Here is an 8,284-nt window from a genome sequence, read left to right as displayed (position 1 = left end):
TGTGTCCGGATTCAAATTCTGATAACCGAATGTGGCAAACTCAATTTTTTTCACGTGTAAGAAAACTTCAAGGATTTCCAGGGACAACTGTCGGTTTCAGCCAAGAAGAAATGAAGGAAATTGGACATTTATATATCAAAGTGCATGGTGGTGACAAGTGTCCCACTCAAATTATTAATTGCACTTTAGCCCCTGAAATCTTCACTATTTGCAATTTGGTCCTCACAACTCTTTTTAATTCAATTTCAATCCTAATTAATTACAATAACCGTGAAATCTAATCCATCATTCCAAAGTTCATAAATCAAATAATCTCGGATTAAAATGATAAAATCTCGGGCCTTACAATTCTCCCCCTCTGAGACATGATTTCGTCCTCGAAATCGTAGGCAGTCAAATCATATCAGATAAGAAGATATCATAGAAGCTTAAAATAAAAGACTCACTTCAGTGAAATAACTCTGGAAATTCCTATCTCATATCAGACTCAGTCTCCCAGGTAGCTTCTTTAGTGCCATGACGAGTCCACTGCACTTTCACAAGTGGAATAATCTTCGTTCTGAGTTGTTTTTCTTTACGATCAATAATCTGTATCGGCTTTTCAACGTAACTCAGAGATTCATCAAGCTCGGCCTCATTTGGCTGAATAATGTGAGAATCATCAGGGAGATACTTCCGCAGCATAGATACATGAAAGACATCATGTATTCCAGATAAAGAAGGCGGTAATGCAAGTCGATAGGCACGATCTCCTATCTTCTCGAGAATCTCATACGGCCCGATATATCGTGGAGACAGCTTCCCTTTCTTGCCAAATCTGACAACTCCTCTGAAAGGTGAAATCTTCAGGAATACTCGGTCTCCTGCCTCAAATACCAACGGTCTCCGTCGAGCATTGGCATATTTGGCCTGTCTGTCTTGAGCAGTCTTCATTCTCTTCTGAATCAGTTTCACTTTCTCAGTCATATCTCTAATCATATCAGGTCCAATCTCAGGTACCTCAAAGACATCGTCCCAATACAAAGGGGATCTGCATTTCTTGCCGTACAATGCTTCAAACGGTGCCATCTCAATACTCGTCTGATAGCTGTTGTTGTACGAAAACTCACAAAGTGGCAATGCATCTTGCCAACTAGTGCTAAAATCAAGCACTACGGCTCTCAGCATATCTTCCAATGTCTGGAGAGTCCGCTCTGACTGTCCGTCAGTCTGTGGATGATATGCGGTACTCAGATGTAACTTCGTACCTAGAGCTTGCTGCAGACTCTGCCAAAAGTGCGAAGTAAACCGAGGATCACGGTTTGATACAATCGACTTCGGCTCTCCGTGTAATCTGACCACTTCTCTGACATAAATCTCTGCCATCTGGTCATATCTGTACGTCAAAATAAAACATGGTGATTTGGTTAATCTGTCAATCACAACCCAAATCGCATCACAACCTATGGAGGATCTCGGTAACTGCGTCACAAAATCCATGGAAATGTGATCTCATTTCCATTCAGGAATTGACAAACTGTGCAGTATACCTCCTGGTTTCTTTCTTTCTGCTTTCACCTGCTGGCAATTCAGACATCTGGATACAAACTCTGCAATATCAGCTTTCATTTGTTTCCATCAGAACTGTCCTTTCAAGTCATTATACATCTTTCTGCCACCAGGATGAATACTGAATCGACTGTTATGCGCTTCTGACAATATATGTTGTCTCAAATCTGAAACATCTGGCACAACAAGACGATTATTCACATACAGTACATCATCACGTACCTGATATTCTGATCGATGACCTTATCTGACCATCTAATCCACTTCCTGAGCCGCTTTAATTCTCAACATCAGCTCTGGTTCAACTTGAATAGCATACAATCTCAGAGGCTGACAATCTGTTTCAAATGCTAATCCAGACAAACAGCATTCTTCTATCAACTTTGAAATACCTATTGTCGATAAGGATAAAGAACATACCTTACGACTCAGTGCATCAGCTGCTGCATTAGTCTTTCCCGGATAGTACTTGATTTCACAATCGAAATCTTTCAGCAAATCAAGCCATCGTCTTTGCCTCAAATTCAGTTCTGATTGTGAAAACAGATATTTCAAGCTTTTGTGATCAGAATAGATCTCAAATTTCTCACCGTAGAAGTAGTGTCGCCATATCTTCAATGCAAATACAATGGCCGCCAATTCAAGATCATGAATTGGGTAGCGAGTTTCATGTGGCTTCAACTGTCTCGAAGCATAGGCAATGACATGGCCTCGCTGCATCAAAACACAACCCAAACCTCTGTGAGAAGCGTCACAATATACAACAAAACCACCAGTACCTGAGAGGATAGTCAGTATCGGTGCACTGGTCAATCTTTTCTTCAATTCTAGAAAACTGGACTCACAGTCTTCTGACCTCACAAACGGAGCATTCTTCTGAGTTAACTGAGTAATCGGTTTGGCAATGCTCGAGAAATCTTTAATAAACCGACGGTAATATCCTGCCAAACCCATAAAACTGCGAATCTCTGGCACTGATGTCGGTCTCAGCCAAGAAATCACAGCCTCTACCTTGTTGGGATCAACTGATATACCATCTCCGGATATGATATGACCCAGAAATACTACCTGTCTCAACCAGAACTCACATTTTGACAGTTTAGCATACGATTTCTCAGTTCTCAGAATTTTCAACACAGTTCTCAAATGTTCTGCATGCTCAATCATATTCTTGGAGCAAATCAGAATATCATCAATGAATATAATCACAAAATCATCGATATACTTCTGAAACACACGGTTCATTAATCCCATAAATACAGCCGGTGCATTCGTCAAACCAAACGGCATGACAATAAACTCGTAATGTCCATACATGGTTCTGAATGCTGTCTTTGAGATATCGGAATCCCTGACTCTCAGCTGATGGTATCCAGATCTCAAATCAATCTTGGAATATACAGAAGATCCCTGCAACTGATCAAATAAATCATCAATACGAGGCAAAAGATATTTATTTTTTACCGTAGCCTTGTTCAGTTGTCGATAGTCAATGCAAAGTCTCATAGAACCGTCTTTCTTCCTCACAAATAATACTGGAGCACCCCAAGGAGATACACTCGGTCTGATGTAACCCTTGGCCAGTAAGTCCTCCAACTATTCTTTCAACTCTATCAACTCAATCGGTGCCATTCTGTACGGAGCTCTGGAAATCGGAACTGTACCTGGCATCAACTCAATGCTGAAGTCTATCTCTCGAATCGGAGGCAAACCAGGAATCTCATCTGGGAAGACATCAGCAAACTCGCAAACCACTGGCAAATCCGCCAATGATGGACTCGATTTCAGTAAATCAACTGAATAGACAAGGAATCCATCCGCTCCTTTCTGCAATAATCGAGTCATATTCATAGCAGATATCAAAGGAATTCGGGCTCGAGAACCCTTACCGTAAAATTTCCATTCCTCAGCCATCTCAGGTCTGAATCGTACAATCTTGTGGAAACAATCAACTGTAGCTCTGTACTTGGTCAGCATATCAATACCGATAATACAGTCAAAATCAGACAACCCAAGTACAATACAGTCTAGCTCAATCTCATGTCCGTCATACTGTAGCACACAAGATCTAACCGAAGTCACGGATATCAAACCTTTCCCCAAAGGAGAAGAAACAGATACTACAGTAGATAGGGACTCAACAGGCAATGCATGCATCAATGCAAATCTCTCAGAAATAAATGTATGCGATGCACCAGTATCAATCAATACATATGCAGGATAACCAGAAATAAAACAGTTACCTGCAACAACGTCATCAGGTGCGTCCTGTGCCTGCTCCTCAGTCAAAGCGAACACCCTGGCCTGCTGTCTAGGAGGCTGGCTCACTGTCTGGCTTCCTCCTGGCCTCTGCTGTGACTGGGTAGATGGTGCTGGCTGGAAAGAATGAACAGCTGAGGGTCGTCTCCCTGTCTGAGCCACTGATCCAGATGACTCTGCTCCCTGGGATCCCTGAGAACCTCTCTGGGGACATACTCTAGCAAAATGTCCCTGCTGTCCGCAAATACGGCAACTGCCAAACACTCCTCGGCACTGCTCTGTGGAATGTCTCCCTCCACACGTGCTGCAATAAGGTCCTGTATAACTTTGGCTCTGACCAGTCTGTCTCGAGCCACTGGAACTGGAAGAACTGCTGCCAGACTTCTTAAACTGTCTTCCTCTGGCTTTCAAATAGTCCTTCTTTCCACCACTGCTGCTACCACTCTCAAATCTGGGAGGGGGTTGCTGTGGTCTCGGTGCTGGGGCAACATATGAAGCTCCTCTCTGTCTCATCAGACCAGCTTCTGCTCCCTTTGCTCTGTTCAGGGCGTCAGCAAAGTTGTTTGGTCGCCCAGTGTTCACCAATGTAAATATCTCCGGATTCAAGCCATTGATGAACTGATCAGCCACCGCTTCTTCATTCTCGGCCACATGTGGAGCAAATCTCAGTAGTGTAGAGAATTTAGACACATATTCCTCAATGTTCAACTGCCCTTGTCTCAGATTCGCAAACTCAGCACCTTTATCCTTTCTGTATGACACAGGGAAGAATCTCTGATAGAATTCGGTTTTGAAGACATTCCAGGTAATAGGCGTACCTCGTTGCTCCAAGGCCCTCTTGGTCGTAATCCACCAGTTCTTGGCAACATCATGCAACTGGTGTCCTATCAGTTTCACTCTCCGCTCATCAGTGTAGTCCAAAGAGTCAAACAGCATCTCAATGTCATCTAACCAACTCTCGCAATCAACTGAAGTCTCAGTACCCTTCAGAGTCGGTGGATGGAACGACTGAAATCTCTTCAGCAAGGTTTCCATTGGTGTTGCTGTCACATCCATCGGATTTGCAGAGGTACTGCCCTGTTCTGGGATTCTTCGAGGAGGCATACCTGATTATCACAAGGGTTAGAAATCACATAATAATTATGTCTCAGTCCCTTTCTGAGCATCTTACCTCTGATAAAGAATCGGTTCTGATCCATTTCAAGAATACATATCACCATATCAAAATCAGATAATTCAGGTAAACATGTATTAAGGCAAAAAATCATGCTAGCAATCAAAAACAGGAAAGAAAACACATTCTACCCCGCTCACTAGCTCCAATCTCAATCTAAAGGATCTATCGCTCTGATACCAACTGTTGTGGGGACCCGGACGCTAATCATCTTCTTAATCGTCATTGGGATAATTGGATCAATGTAATTAATATGGGTCTACAATTTTTTTTTTTTTTATTAGTGCGGAACGTAATGGAATCAATCTAATTATACATATCAGTATAATAGTACAAGTCTTGTACAACAAACATCAAACTCAAACTAAGGTGTAACAACTAAATGTCAAGTGTTCCAAACCCTATATACATCAAAGTCCGAAGTCTCCACTCTAATCACGATCTCTCTCATCTTCTTCCTGACCCCGATCCTGTCCCACCTGTTGCCATGCACACATACAAACACGACAACAGCCGGATAATTCCGGTGAGAAATACATCCCAGTATAAATCAACAAAACATGCAATCATATAATCGATATAAAAGCATGAAACAAATATCAATCACATGTATTAAATCTGAAAACATAAATCGATATAAAACTGTAAATAACTCGTGACTCTACAGCTCAGACTAGACTCATTCCTAGTCTAGGGATCCCGGTTTCCAGACGTTGGCATACTATATCGAATCTCAGTAATAGAAGTAAATCCACTCCTAATCAAACATCGATATAAACCAAACATCTAGTGTCTTGACCTATCCGTCAAAGACTTTGGCACCTCCGCCAATAACTCCTCTGTGACAATGTGCAATGGGCCAGTGACTACTCTATCACAGTCTGGCACCTCTGTCACAAGACCAATCGTCTAATCACGCTTTCTATAAATCAATAGAACAAGCATATCAATTCAAATCAATGCATATAATAACAATAAGTATGTGGTTTAGGGAAACTCAAGTTATATCTAACTCGAGTCATTCTCCCGGGTTCGACATTGACTTATACCTTTCTTTCGTAGTCTCGGTCTGAAGCAATATAAGTGCTGAACTCAAGACTGTCTCTGTAAATCTGAAATGACATATCGAGAATAGCAATATCAACATTCCATTCACAATTCAATACCGAATCTGATCAATCTGAATTTAATTCAAATCAACGGCATAACGGCACAATCCCGATATCCCCGTCAATACAATAACAACATATATCAATTACAAACCATAACCCATATCCGTTACAATCTGTAATCAATCCATAATCCAAATCTGTTCAATTTCAATCGATAAAATTAGAAAATCATAACAATTCCAAAATCAACTTGTTCTTCGATCTGACTTCGATTCTACGATGTCTAGTATCTCCAACACACATAATAATGATCACATAATAATTCCTCCAATACCATAATTTCAAATGATAACAGAACTCAATAAAACTTACGTCCAGTTGTAGCTGACGACGAGAGGAGTACGGTATTGTGTCCGGATTCAAATTCTGATAACCGAATGTGGCAAACTCAATTTTTTTCACGTGTAAGAAAACTTCAAGGATTTCCAGGGATAACTCTCGGTTTCAGCCAAGAAGAAATGAAGGAAATTGGACATTTATATATCAAAGTGCATGGTGGTGACAAGTGTCCCACTCAAATTATTAATTGCACTTTAGCCCCTGAAATCTTCACTATTTGCAATTTGGTCCTCACAACTCTTTTTAATTCAATTTCAATCCTAATTAATTACAATAACCGTGAAATCTAATTCATCATTCCAAAGTTCATAAATCAAATAATCTCGGATTAAAATGATAAAATCTCGGACCTTACAACACTGGTGATAAAATGACCTTTGGATTTTTTGTACTCTGTACTTTGACTTATTTGGCTTTTTTCATTTTAATGAAATTTGGATAAGTACCTTATGAGTTTTTTTTAAGTGGATGGTAAATGTAGAATGAAAATTGTCTAAAATAAAAAAAAATAATATTAGTATTAGTGAGCTTATATTGAGTTATATTTTGTGAAGGTATATGAATGATTGGTCAAGAGGCTCTCTCGCATGCCTGAGCAGGAGTGCAAATCAAAGGCCTTTTTTGCATTAAAAAGGCTTGACTTGTGTACGAACGCGATCTGGATGCGTCATCTGTCGGACCGATTAAGGTAAAATTTCTCACCAAGGTTCACCTGGCTTCTGCTATTTTCCTGAATTTTTATAAAATTCACTCTAGATCATTCTGGATGTGTAACATTCTACCTGTCTTACTGTTGGTACTCTACCACTAACAGGATTAGTGGTCTTTACAAGAAATAATGTGTGAGGTTTACTAATATCCAAAAGTTGTGCTGCTTGAACTGCAGCATAGTCTGCACCTTTAAACGTATGGTGGTTGTCAATTTTGATGTTGATTTCGGGAGCCGGAGCTATGCAACGTAACCAGCCGGTTTGGTTGCGACCATATTGTTTTTTCTTGTGTATTTTTTTATTTTTTTTTAATTTGTAAATAAATTTTATAGATCAAATTGTTCAATACATAATATACTGATATATTCCTATAAATATAGAACAACTGTCTGTATCTCCATAGCAAATATCATCCAAAAACAAAGAAGTAAATACATGTAGTTAGATTTTTGAAAAAAGGTTATCCAAACTGAACTTCCAAAAAATTTCTTGTTATTTACATTCCGGATGAAATACAACGTACAAGACGCATGCAGTAAAATAACTAGCATAGATGATCTTACAAGTGCCTTAAAAAGCCTTCTTCAATCATTTAAAATAACTGTTCTAAAAAAACTCGTTTAATATAATCATGATTAAGCGTCCGCGTTTTACAACATAAAAATTATTTATTTAATCTTAATTTAATAGATTGTTTGACTTAAAATAATTTAAATTATATAAAAAATTAAAATTAAAATGTTTTTTAACGCTTAAAATCATAATTACTTAATTTAATCTTATAAAACTTGAAACTTGACAATAACGTGTCGTCGCAAAGTCACTCTTTTTAACAACATTGATTAAAATACCCCTCATAGTCGACATATTTTATCATACGTGCATCCAATACCCCACAAATATAATGTAGCGGATTATCTTTGATTTTTTTAAATGTATTTCCTAAAGTTTCATCGCATTTTCCGTGTCATTGGTTCGAAATTTCCCATCGATTTTAAATGTATTTTCAACAAGCTCCCCACATGCTTCTCAACTTATGTCCACTTTCTCGCACTTCACTTAATTTTCTTAATATAATTTTA

The sequence above is a fragment of the Primulina huaijiensis genome, chromosome 13 (assembly GCF_012295235.1).
Source record: "Primulina huaijiensis isolate GDHJ02 chromosome 13, ASM1229523v2, whole genome shotgun sequence".
Classification (NCBI taxonomy): domain Eukaryota; kingdom Viridiplantae; phylum Streptophyta; class Magnoliopsida; order Lamiales; family Gesneriaceae; genus Primulina; species Primulina huaijiensis.
The sequence above is the reverse complement of the archived record's forward strand: the minus strand, read 5'-3'. Positions refer to the sequence as shown.